The 14,186-nt window shown below is 37.2% G+C and overlaps 1 pseudogene; it reads left to right on the forward strand.

Annotated features, from left to right (window-relative positions):
- The first annotated feature begins 682 nt into the window (after positions 1 to 682).
- On the forward strand, positions 683 to 3,778 carry LOC470889 (eukaryotic translation initiation factor 4E type 2-like; annotated as a pseudogene).
- The last annotated feature ends 10,408 nt before the right edge of the window (positions 3,779 to 14,186 follow it).

The following is a 14,186-nucleotide window of genomic DNA, read 5'->3' on the forward strand; positions in this document are numbered from 1 at the left end:
CTGAAGGCTATAGATATTCAAGATCAGAGAGTCAGCAGGGTTGGTTCTTTCTAAGGGCTGTGAGGCAGCCTTTAATTTTTAATTTTTGTAGGTACATAGTAGTTGTATATATTTATGGGGTACATAAGGTATTCTGATACAGGCATGCAATACATAATAATCACATCAGGGTAAATGGGGTATTCATCCTCTCAAGCATTTATCTTTTGTGTTATAAATAATCCAGTTATACTCTTGTAATTATTTTTAAATGGACAATTAAATTATTTTTGACTACAGTCATCCTGTTGTGCTAGCAAATACTAGGTCTTATTCACTCTTTCTATTTTTTTTGTACCCATTAACCATCCCCACTGCCTCCCCACCCCCACTACCCTTCCCAGCCTCTGGTAACCGTCTTTCTACCTGTTATCTCCATGAGTTCAATTATTTTAACTTTTAGCTCCCACAAATAAATGAGAACATGCAATGTTTGTCTTTCTATGCCTGGTTTATTTCACTTAACATAGTGACCTGCAGTTTCATCCATGTTGTTGCAAATGACAGGATCTCATTCTTTTTGATGGCTAAATAGTACTCCATTGTGCATATGTACCACATTTTCTTTAGACATTCATCTGTTGATAGACACTTAGATTGCTTCTAAATCTTGGCTATTGTGAATAGCCCTTCAATAAATGTGGGAGTGCAGATATCTCTTTGATATACTGATTTTCTTTCTTTTGGGTGCATACCTAGGAGTGAGATTGCTGGGTCTTATAGTAGTTCTATTTTTAGTTTTCTGTAGAACCTCCAAACTATTCTCAATAGTGGGTGTATTAATTTATATTCTTACCAACAATATGCAAGGGTTCACTTTTCTCCACATCCTCGCCAGAATTTGTTATTGCCTGACTTTTGGATAAAAACCATTTTAACTTGAGTGAGATGATACCTCACTGAAGTTTTAATTTGCATTTCTCTGATGAACATGGATATGGAGCACCTCTTCATGTACCTGTTGGCCATTTGTTTGTCTTCTTTTGACAAATATCTATTCAAATCTTTTGCCCCCTTTAAATCAGATTATTAGTTGTTTTTCCTATAGAGTTGTTTGAGGTCCTTATATATTCTGGCTGTTAATCCCTTGTCAGATGGGTAGTTTGCAAATATTTTCTCCCATTCTGTGGGTTTTCTCTTCACTTCCATTTCTCCCATTCTGTGGGTTGTCTCTTCATCTTGATTGTTTCCTTTGCTGTGCAGAAGCTTTTAACTTGATGTGATCTCATTTGTCCACTTTTGCATTGGTTGCCTGTGATCGTAGGGTATTACTCAAGAAATCTTTGCCCACTCCAATGTCCTAGAGAGTTTCCCCAGTGTTTACTTTTAGTAGTTTAGTAGTCTGAGGTCTTAGATTTAAGTCTCTATAACATTCTGATTTGATTTTTGTATATAGCAAGAGATAAGTGTCCGGTTTCATTCTTTTGGTAAAGGCTTTTATTTAATTAATAAATGAGAAAACTAGTAAGATGTGACAACTAGTTCCCAAAATGATTTAAACACCACACATGTGGGTAATAAGAAGTAAGTTTACAAATACATGCAAAACTGGTCAATATCATTAGGCAAAATTTCACCAGAAATAAAAATCATTTGCTTTTCTATGGACAAGAGTCATTTGCATTACTTACAGAGTTGTAAAACACCTTAAAGACAATAAAAGGTGCAGGCTTCTCTGAATGAAATAAATGGAAAGAAGTGCTTTACAGAATGGCAGGTAATCTATTTTTGTCCATTTCAATATCCTTTTCAGTTTTTCTGACATAAGTATTGGAGTCCTTTGTCTCAAACAGAAGGTGCTATGGAATCTCAATTTATAGCCCATAGGAAAAGCAGAAATGAGGCAGTGGCCACAGTAGTGGCAAGAGGATGAACAACAAATTTGATGCTTTGAAAGATGACAACAATAGGGACCATGATCAGAATGAAGAAAGCAGCACACAGAAAGATACTGAGAAAGAAAAAACACAATGGGACAAGAATAAGAGCAGTAACAAGAGGAAGGCTGTTGTCCCTGGACAGGCAGAACATCCCCTGCAGTACAACTACACTTTCTGGTACTCCAGGAGAACCCCTGGCTGTCCCACCAGCTCACAGAGTTATGAACAGAATATCAAACAGATTGGCACCTTTGCCTCTGTGGAGCAGTTCTGGAGGTTTTATAGCCACATGGTATGTCCAAAGGATCTGACAGGCCACAGTGACTTCGATCTCTTCAAAAAGGAATTAAACCCACGTGGGAGGATAATGCAAATAAAAATGGTGACAAGAGGATTATTTGGCTGCGGAAGGGCTTGATCCCCCATTGCTGGGAGAATCTCATTTTGGCCATGTTGGGGGAAAAGTTCATGGTTGGGGAGGAGATCTGTGGGGCTGTGGTCTCTCTTCACTGTCAAGAGGACATTATTTCAATATGGAAAAGACTGCCAGTGACCAAGCAACCACAACGTGAATCCGGGATACACTTTGGCGAGTGCTTAACCTATCTCCCAACACCATTATGAAATACAAAACTCACACCGACAGCATCAAAACGCCATGCAGCCTGGGCTCCCAAAGGCTCCTTTATCACAACCTCTGGAAGCTGCGGTTGAATGTGCCATGACCCTCTCCATCTCTGGATGGCACTATCCTTGAAGCTGGTGTCATTAGAGTCTCTTGTTCTGTTGGCATGCTACCTGGAAGATCCTTCTATCCTGGACAAGATAATTAAAAGAGCATTTTATGTTTTAAGAACAGGCTGACACACAGCAGCTACAGCAACAGCTGAGATTGCTCAATAAATGGTGCTAAATTTAAAAAAAAAAAGAGAGAGAAGAAATGCAGAGTCACTTTGGTTGAAATGAATATAGAGGCTTCTGACTAAGCTTTCTTGGACTCCAGAGTTTTGGGGATCTGTATAAATCACATTTAGGAAACCACTAGATGATTTCTACAACTACTGATTGGCCTTACTGATTAAACTTGGTGCCTCAACTTTCCTTTAGTTGTTCCCACACCAAAACATTGTCCACATACTTCTACCCACTCCCTACTCCCTGCCGCCCACATGGATGCTCTGCTTTATCAAGAAACCAAGACATCCCTTTCAGAAGACTTTTTCATCCTTACAAATTTTAAATTCCCACAGTATTTGACTGTAGAACTTTCTGGCTCTAAATTCCATAGAGTAACTGAAGTTACTTGAAAATATACTTCCTATTTGACGAAACCTGCAACTAAGGGGCCTTAGAGTAATCTTGAAAAAAAATTACAAATATGTCAGCTAGGTTTTTGTATGATACTGTCTTTATCTTTAATGTGTTCTGTTTATTTTCTTAATTTTGAAAACCAAGGCCATATTTTTAAATGCCTCTGGGCACATGTACCAAAATATCTCTGTAAATTCTGCACTCATGTTTCCCTGTTTTTTTTTAAATGTCTGTTTCTTGTGAAAGCCTGTAAAGACTGTGAAGAACTTCCTTCACAAACAGGGTGCTGTTTCCTCACTACCCATTCTGGCCTAAAATCTCCCCACGCGGTCCTGCTGTGTACTTTGCAGTACTCTGGCTTCAGTCCTAGTCCTATACAGGAAATGTGTGAAATCCTTGCCTCAGTGGCAATGTGAGTTCATTTCTTAGAAGCTAAGCCCCGTGCCAGTAATTCCCATTTATGATCCAGTGTCTTATTGTCCCATCTCCTTAGAGTGGGATTCAGATTCTTAAAGTATTTCCTGATTCTTACTACTCGTTCTTGCCACTGGACCCTCCACTGTCTTGAACTATATCAACTGTCCAGCTGATCTCCTAAACTTGATCCTTTCGCTGCCTGAACCCAGGATGCTTTCACAATTGCTTTTTCTTACCTTATCTAAGAACATCTCTATTTTTTCTACTGCAGTCTCATTTTGATGAGTCTTTCCTGTTCTACCCTATCCTTTTCCTGCCCCAAACCTAATTTGACCTCCTTTCCACACAGGGTTTTAAGAGATCAAGATACTGATGCAAATTTCAACATTAGCTTGCAAAATCTCAAAGGTTGCTTTTCTTATCCTGAAACTACCATCCTCCTTTCCCTGTTCCAAAGTCCTTCACAGTGATATGGGGTATTTTAATAAAAAAACAATATTTTCTTAAGCAGCGTTAAATGAAATCCCACTTTCAGTACTACTGGTTCTTCTGTTTGCAAAGTTCTCTGTTCTGGTTTCCTTTCCTAAACCCTTTCTTTTGACTACTGCAAAAGTATAGACCAAAGAGGCAACCTAATAAAACAGCTAAGACAAGACTACTAGCTATTTTGCTAAATGTTTTCAAAATCTGATTTATTCTGCACAATATCCCTCTGAAAGAGATACTATTATTATCCACATTTTATAGGTGAGGAAACTCTGAGTAAGTTGCCAAGGTCACCCAGCTAATACTTTTGAAACCAGGACTCAAATTTGAACCTTTCTGAATCCAAACCTCACTAAGCTCTATATCATCTCTGACATCAATCTACTACCAAATAGATGGTGACCTTGACTTACTTGCATTTCGAAAACACTTATATTCATTAGTGGTAGAAATATTTATAGACAAATCACTAACCAGAAGGAAATCTGAGAAAAAGAGAAGCATCAGAAAATAGTGTCAAGGGCACCAGTAAGTAGATAAGAGGCTAAGGTTTTAGTTTCAGTTCTTGGGCCAAAAGCTCTCAGGGCTTCTGTTATTTTATTTGTAAAATTAAACCGTTGACTAGATAGGTTCTTAGGATTTGTCTAAAAAATACAAGTATTTGCTTCCTGAGGGGACTAAAAAATTCAGACAGTGTGATCAGTCTCTGCAATTCAATGAGAGCTATAACAGCACTGTACATGAGTTAGGCTGGTAAGTAGAGGTTAATAATTCAAGTCCGTCCAGCTCACTTGTTTGTCCTGTCCTCTCGCTGTGTCAGGGCACCTGCTAAGGGAGTCAACTGAGAACCAGGCAAATGTGGGCAGCAGTGTTACTTCCTAGGACTAATATCACCAAAGTGGCAGATGAAATCATCCACTGAAGAGTCAAATGCATTCCAATCTCTCAGCATGGAAGAGTTGATTCAACCCAAACACACTGGGTTGGGCTCCTGTGGCAAAAACAGGAGGTTAAGAGAAGTATCCATAGAAGCTGCTATATTTAAATGAAAGCATAAAAGTGCAAGATGGAAATCTGGAAAACATGTTGTAAAGATTCCTTGGAACACAGCTTGAAGGAAGAGCCCTGGCTGGATATTGTTGAGCAACAAGAGCAGCAGACAGACCATGATATGCAGTAATCAAGAATGAGGATGTCAAGACATCTGTTATTTTGTCTGCTTGGCTCTCCTTCCTTTTAGAATTTGCTTCTCTACTGCACCAAGTGATTCTGATGTGGCCGTCCCTCCTGCCACCGGCGTGGGCAAAAGACTCAAGATGGCCAATCAGAGTATCTCTTTCTCCAGGGCCCAGATACTGATTGTGTAGAGGGAGGTATGAGATCTAAGCAGGGTTTATCAGTACCCTTTGGGGGAAATTGCTATTGTTGCATGAAGAAAGAGAAGATCTTTTTCTGAGTTTATGAGCTGTAAAGATCATTGCAAGGAGGAAGAGAGTGATGGACACCATTACTTGGAAAGAATAAGCCAACATGAAAGAAAAAAGGGCAAGAGTAGAACACGTGACTAAGAACATGTTTACGCACTTGGACTCAGATGTGTCTGAAACCAGAAAACACCCAAACTTTTCAAACAGATGAGCCAATATATACCTCTCCCACTTGTGGGATGGGGTTTTTTTTTTTTTTTTGAGATCTATTTACGCGCAGTAAAATTTACTCCATTAAGGTGACTAGTCCTGTGAATTTTGATCAGTGCATAAAGTTTACATAACTACTACCTCAATCAAGACATGGGATACTTCTATCACCCCAGAAAGTTCCCTCATGCCCCTCTGTTATTTATCCCCTTCTCCTGCTCTATCCACTAGCAAACACTAGTCTGTTTTTCTGTTCCTATAATTTTGCCTTTTACTGAATGTCATGTAAATGGAAACACAAAGTATATACCCTTTTGAGTATATCACTTCTTTCACTCAGCATAATGCATTTGAGATCTATCCATGTTGTTACTAGTATCAGTATTTTGTTCCTTTTTATTGCTAAGTCATATTTCATTGTGTGGCTATACCACAGTGTGTTTATGCATTCACCAGTTCATGGGCATTTGGATTGTTTCCAGATTTTGGTAATTATGAAAAAAACCACGATAAATAATTGCATACAGATTTTTGTGTGGTCATATTTCCATTTCCCTTGGGTAAATATCTAAGAGTAGGATTGCTGGGTTATACAGTAAATATACTTTTAATGTTATAAGAAACTTCCAAACTGTATCCCAAAGTGGCTGTACCATTTTGCATTTCTGCCAGCAAAAATTCCCATTGCTCATCTTTCTCACCAGTATTTGGTGGTTTCATGGGTTTTTTTTTTTAAAAAAATGAATAATTCAATAGGTGTGCAGTGATATCTTATTTTGGTTTCAATGAAAAATGATGTTACACGTCTTTTCATATGCTTATTTGCCATCCACATATCTTTACTGATGTGTCTGATCAAATCTTTTGCTCCTTTTTTATTGTGTTTTTTTTCCCATTATTACATTGTGAGAATACTTTACATATTCTGGACACAAGTCTTTTATAAATTTTATGTTTTGCAAATATTTGCTCTCAGTCTATGACTTGTCTTTTCATTCTCTTAGCAGTGTCTTTCAAAGAGCAGAAGTTTTTAATTTTGAAGTCCTATTTATCTTATTTTATAGGTTTTGGTTTTTGTGTCCTATCTAAAAAATCTTTGCTAAATTCAAGGACATAGAATTAAATTTTTTTTCTTTATAGTTTTAGATTTCACATGTAGAATTATGATCAATTTGGAGTTAATTCTTGTACACAGTGCTTCCCCCTTTTAAAGATCATTTAAATTGAATTTCTGTTCCTGGTAACCAGTGAGTTTTGACTTATATAGATGGAGTCCTTCACATATGTTGAATGAGAAACATGTTAAGAAAGGACTGTCTAGTGTAGATGTATTTCTAAAGGGTATGTCAATTCCTCCCCAAGTTAATTTAATTTCAGTGGAAACCTCATTGTGATTTATTTGCTTGACCTTAACAAAGTGAATTTGTAACTGGAATAATATATGGGAAAGAATAACGTGAATGTTTTAAAAACTAATAGGAATAAAGAGACGGGTCCTATAAGATATTAAAATATAAAGTAACCTACAATAATCAAATCAGTGTGGTCCTGATGCAGGGATCAACAAGAATAGCCTAGATGCAGGTAAGCATATATGTTTTATGTATGTGTTTAAAAAAAAGAATTATGCAATAAATTTTGTTGGTAAAATTAGTTTAAAAGAAAATGAAATTATATCCTTACCTAACATCAGAATTCCAAGTGAATTAGATTGAAGTCTGAAAAATGAAAAAAAAAGAAAACTTTTAGGGGCAGATAGTCTGAAATGGGGATACAGAGCTGGCACTTTCTTGATCTTTTCTCAAATCACTTTGCTTTTGTGGGGTGATTTAACTGGATTACATTATTGCTCATATAGTCTGCATCTTAATGTATTGCACCTAGGTCATGTAGAAATATAGATTATATTGGCCTTTGTTGAAAGCAGAAGTGCTTTGCTTTGATGCACAAATTTATTTATGTTTTCTTATTTTTTACTCCTCAGAAGCATTTGTATTCAGGCAAGATTTGTGAGAATATTTTCTCCACCAAAGTAAACACAGCTTATAATATATTCCAGAGGGAGAATTTTCTAATTAACTCCAAGTGTGTGAGGTCTGGAGGCAACATAGAGGGCCTAGATTGGCTGCAGTGTTTCCTGTGAGGTGAAGCCACATTTTTCTTCTCTTCATAGATGCTCCAGCCTGGGGGATTAATGTTTACCTTGATTTAATGTCTCATCAGAAGCATGACATCCACAGCACTCTGGCTGCAGCAGGATTAAATGAAGCATGGCCGTTTCTTCAAGAGAGACTTAAACTTCAAGCCTTTAGCCCTAGAGGGAATGGGCAGGAGATGAAGAGAGAGTAAAAATCTTTTGAACTACCAATGATAGAGTGAGAATGAAAAATTTAACCCCCTTTACCACAGGCACAATTCAGGGGCAGAGATGAGGTTTGTACTCAAGAAATCTGGGGGTTAGGCCCAAGTAAGAGGCATGTTTGGGTTTACAGCGAATCTGCTCTAGGAGACAAGGGGCTTAGCTGCCCCTGGCACACCACTACCCCACTCCACACTATTCAGGTGACCTCAAGACAAAGACACAAGCTTTGTCTTTAAGGGAGAAATAAGGTGGATTATGTTCAGTTTTGGGAAATTGAATCCAAAGCCTTGTCCAGACAGATTTTGCCAGTGCAGCATCTTCTTTCTCCCAGAAGCAAGCAAATGCATATAAGAAGTGTTAAACTAGGGTAGGGTGAGGGCCAGCCCACCTAGAACTCTGCGCCTGGCAGAGGACCACAGAAGGGCTTTGGGATCTCAGCATCATGGGTTATTCTTTCCACCCCAATCCTAAATTTTCTTGGTTTTCTCGCCAAACCATTAAGGGTCTGCTGCTGATGGAATAATTTACAAATTTCTTATAACCCTTTGTGTTTTTAGCTAGTACTATCTCTGTGGGATAATGAGTTCTTTAAATCCACTCAATACTGTGTAAAATCATACTTCTTATTTGTCTTAAAATTAACCCCTTTCAAGTTTCAGGAGGTGGAGGTAAATTCTTACATGTCAGAGTATTGAGACCCTCATGTTCATTCTCTTTGAATGTTATGACTTCATGGGCTTCTATCCAGCCTTTTATGTGGTCACCACTCTGCTCTTCTTCCTCCATGGAGTTGATTATTTTAATTATTTCTTTTTTTTTTTCCTTTAATTTCTGGCATACTCTCTTTCTGTCTCTCTCTTTCTTATTTAGTTGTGTCAAAGAAAATTATACATGGTAGGAATTTAGACTGTGACCCTTCAAACAGTTGTGTTTTATTCCCTTCTATTTCAGTCAATGCTTAGCTCCATAAGAGACAGTGAACCTGCATAAAAAACATGAGCTTAAGAGTCATCAAGATTTAGGATTAAATCATCCATTTACTACCTATATGACCTTGTGTAACTAAGCTTCAGGTTTTTTTTAACCTGGGATAATATATTCATCTTGATGAGTCATTGTGAACATTACATTATTTGAAAAACATTGGGTATGTAGTTTAATATTATTATAATAATAAGATGAACTAATCTAGTTTTTAAAACAAATCAATGAAAGTGTCAAGACAGGGTCTGATTTGTTATCATGTCTATCGTTTACTCTTATAAGAAGTTAAAAAGTCCAGGGAGGCCAGGTAAGTGGTGAGAACAGACTTTGCTTGACCAGCAGGAACATGGTAGAGTCACTGACTAATAATAACAGACATAGCTCATTACTTCCCCATAACTGACAGTAGCAGTCTGCAGGAAACATAATGATGGGAATCTTCATCAGAATGAACCTAGAAGGTTGCCTAGCACAGCTTATTTACATGGGCTAATGCTTGCTATCGTAATCTACAACCCTAAGGAAACTGTCCCTAGCACAACCATTCCTATTAATTTATTAAGAAGGCTTGACCAACCTAGTGGAGAGCTCTTGAGCAAGAATTGCACATAAGCATGTCACCGTCTGGATTGAAATTGCTGGGACTCTATCCCCATCTCACTTAGTCACTAAATGTGGCACGATCTTGGGAGAGGCAATTATTAGCACCTGAGATATGAAACCTAAAGGAGCTAACAGTTGAGGCTGTGTGTTAACTGCATTCTCCATAGCTGGGCAGCAAGTCATTCCTTGAAGGAGGTCTAGGTAGCACATCTTCTTGTCCACCACAATAAGATATTATCTACAAAATATAGTCTAGTGATTTCTATGTCTTTATTCCTACTTCTATAAAATCTCTGGCCAAGTTTCAACATGCATTAATTATGCTATGTAATAAAACACTCCAACATTTAGTGTCTTACAGTGGTAATAATTTAGTATTTCTCGTGATTTTCTGAGTTGGCTGCAATTAACTGAGTAATTCTTCTATTGGTCTTGCCAGAGGTCATTCATGTGGTTGTAGTCCTGCTCCCTCTTAGTCATGGATAGAGAGTCTAAGATGGCCTTATTCACGTGTCTTGGGCCTTAATACTGGCTGTTGACCTGGTCTCTCTTTCTCTCTCCATGTTACCTCTCATTCAGTAGTTTAGCTGCTTTTTTACATGGAAGCAGTAGTGTTCCAAGAGGTGATGAATCTGGAAGCTGTGGCCCAGACTCCAGAATTGGCTACATTCTGTCAGTCAAAGAAAATTATTAGACTACTAAGATCCAGGGGGTGGGGGAAAATAAACTACCACTTATTGGTAAGAACTGTAAAAGATTGTGGTTCAATTTTTTCAGTCTATCACCATCTGTTCTCCGGTTTTCAAATGCAAAATATGTCCTCTCACCCAGCTGCAGAGTTACTCCCATTACAGCACAACTATCAAGTTTAAAGTCCACGGTCTCAATGTAGCTTAGAATAGAACTTGATTGTTTCCTTTGCCATAGATATGGTTGTACCAAAGACATCTGCTATCTAAGAATTGCCATTCTTAAGATACAAACTCTTCTGATGTCCTCAGTGACAAAAGTTACTGCCTAATTTCTGTATAGAGTATGGCTGATTTTTCTGGGTGACTTTTATATTCAAAGATACCTATCAAGGAAACATTTTTAGATCTGCTGTAAAGACTATAGACACAACTCACATCTTACGTTATTAAACACCAGGGCTTACGTTATAGAAGAATCCCCGGCCTGCTAATGTCAAATAAAATTGTGAATTTGATCAATTCGTGTGGCAATTAGGTCTTTCAGATAGTTTATTCCATGGATAAATCTTATTTAAGCCAAAAATTAAAAAATAATTGTTTGCTAAGTTTATGTTGAATGCTAGCTATTAAAAAGCTAGCTAGCTGTTCAAGAAAAGTTAAGAAGAGGGGTTAATTTTTTTAACCAAATAAACCAAAGCATGCTGGATGATTCAAAACTTACTGTATTGTCTGCATCAATGGTGGGAAAGTATGTTGATGGGAGAGACATTTAAAATTTCTGGTTCCATTGACTTTTGGGGAGTTATGAACACATGAAGAATCTCATGATAGCCATGAATGCTTTTCCCAGAAAAACTCTCATAAATTCAGGATTTGGAGATTCATGGATCTCTTAAAGTCTTTTATAAGAATGCTATAGTTTTTCTTTTTTTTTTTTCTTTTTTCTGAGATGGAGTCTTGCTCTGTTGCCCAGGCTGGAGTGCAATGGTGCCATCTTGGCTCACTGCAACCTCCGCCTCCCAGGTTCAAGTGATTCTTCTGCCTCAGCCTCCTAAGTAGCTAGGTCTATAGGGGTGCACCACAACACCTGGCTAATTTTTGTATTTTTAGTGGAGACTGGGTTTCACCATGTTGTCCAGGCTGGTCTTGAACTCATGACCTTGGGTGATCTGCCCGCCTCAGTCTCCTAAAGTGTTGGGATTACAGTTGTGAGTCACTATGCCCAGCCAGCTATAGTTCTTAAAATTTAGAATTCCTATGAATCAGCTGAGGTGCTCATCAACAAAGGTAGAGTGTCAGGCTTCAGGCTTTAGTTCTTGTAATTGGAATAGGCCTTGGTAAGGACAAGAAAAATGTATGTTTAACAAAAATGCTAGATGATTTTGATGCAGATTAGTTTTAGTTGCAATTTGAGAAACCTAGGAGCTCATAAAACCCCCAATTAAAATATTTGATCTTTCTGGATATATATTGAAGAGACTAAAAACAGCACATGAATTATCTTTTTCATTTCCTTTGATCTCAGTCTGCTTTACTTGAGTCTCAAGGATTCAGCTATTACATCTGGCTGAGCTAATGACGACACTGAAGTAGACTTCAATTGGATGAAGTTGTCTTCATGTACATATATAAATATAATATGGACTACTTGGTTACTTATTTGCAATTTTAAAATCTTGATTTCTTGATACCTCAAACTGCTATTGAAGATACAACTATTTACTTTCTCCAAATGATCTTCTAATGGCTGTTAATTTATATGTATTCATTTTCACATAGTTGGAATCAATGTGTTGGTTTGCTTCTTTCTTGTAACATTTCCCCATATGCTGGGCTGTAGTTATTTCCATGTATCAACACTATCCACATACTTTTTATTTTTTATTTTATGCAGTCACAATATTCTGTGCTGGTGTGTCAAAATATATTTCGTTTTTATTGGTAGTCTTTGGGGATGTAGTTTCTATTTAACATCGGCTGTATGCAGTGGTAACTTTTTAAAAATTTTGTCACTCAGGCTGGAGTGCAGTGATGTGATCACAACTCACTGCGACTTCCAACTACTGGGCTCAAGTGATACTCTTACCTTAGCCTCCCAAGCAGCCAGGACTACATGTGCATGCCATCAAACCTGGCTAATTTTTATTTTCTGTAGGAACAGGGTCTCACTATGTTGATCAGGCTTGTCTCAACCCCAGGCCTCAAGCAGTCCCCTCATTTCAGCCTCCCATAGCATTGGTATCATTGGTATTAAAGGAATGAGTCACCATGCCAGGCCCTCCCCTCTTTTAAAAAAAAATAATTATTGTGAGCAGGAATTATCAAATGAAAATAACGTGACACCAATCTTGAAAGATACTTAGGCCTCACACTGATGCATAATTAGCCCACAGAAAATGGTCAATAAATTGAACCCAAAATGTTGTCAATGAGTTAACACAATTTTAGGCATTACTGTACATTGTGATTTTAGATTTTTGATAGGAATATGGCAACTAGAAATAGATTAAAAAGAAGAGTTGGTGAGTGGCTCCTCCCAGAAAAAATATATCAACAGTATACAAATTTATGAACTTGAGGTTCTAAGCATGGCAGAAGGCAGTTGGATGATATAGAAAGAGAGTTAGGTTGAAATGATATTGTGTGATATCTTCTTGAACAGACAAAATATGCTTCTCTATGGCAGATTATAAAGATAGATATTTGTGTTGCAGGAAACTTCAGCTTTTTTGAAATCTGTTGGAAGTCTAATTTGGCTAAAAAGAGGGGATCTGATAAACTTTTGACAAGGAGACTATTTTATTATGAAAGTAAGACAATCAACTTAGGCAAATACCATCCTGGACTTGATTTTAACTAAGAAGGAAAAACTGATTATTAAGGAAACAGTAAATGCCTAATATAAAGAAAGGGAATGCTGGTTTGTTTATTCATGTGCCATAGACTTTGACAGCCAATTGCTAAAAAGTTTCCTTGAGACTCTAGAAGGGACATAGATGATGAAGGGTGGAAAGTTCTATAAGTATAATTCTGACTGTACAAACATTTTGAATAGTTCAATGAGGAGGGCAAAAGAAAGGCATCTAAGGAAAATAATGTGGTTGCATAGGTATTTCATTCTAAGTCCAGTTTCATAAAAGACTTTTACAAAAGATATAAAGAGAGACATATAATGAAAGAAAAGTATAAAAATATGACAGGAATGTGAGAAAAACACCAAGAAGATTAAAGCACAAGTGAGGCAAATGAGGTGAGCTATAGAGAGAGAGAAAAAAGGATGACAAAAATGATTATTTTAACTATGTAGAATAAGAAGAAATTGTAGGTTTATGGCTTCTAAGAATGGTGCAGGAAAACATAAGACTTACAGATGATATTTCAGTCCTTTAAGGGAGATGATGGTAATGCCAGAAAATATGAACTAAACAACTTAATTTTAATTCTTATCAGCATTTGGGATTGGATTTTTTAAATAGATGGCTTGTGAACCTTTGGAAAAGAATGCGATGATCACTAGCAATCAATATACATTCACGAAGAACTAGTGAAGCCATATTGATTTCATATCACTTTAAAATAGTGATTGACTGGTGGTAATTCAGGAAAGAGTAATTGCTTTAGCACTTCTTGATTTCAGTGAAGGGTTTGATAATTTTTTGATGTTATTTAGAGTAAAATGGTAAAACACTTCATAGATTAGTAAGTGAATTAATAACTTGTAGTCTAACAGTTGCTCTTCAATATTTAAGGAGGGAAGTCTTCATTTTACTAGGAA

The sequence above is a fragment of the Pan troglodytes genome, chromosome 2 (genome assembly GCF_028858775.2).
Source record: "Pan troglodytes isolate AG18354 chromosome 2, NHGRI_mPanTro3-v2.0_pri, whole genome shotgun sequence".
In the NCBI taxonomy this organism is placed as follows: Eukaryota; Metazoa; Chordata; class Mammalia; order Primates; family Hominidae; genus Pan; species Pan troglodytes.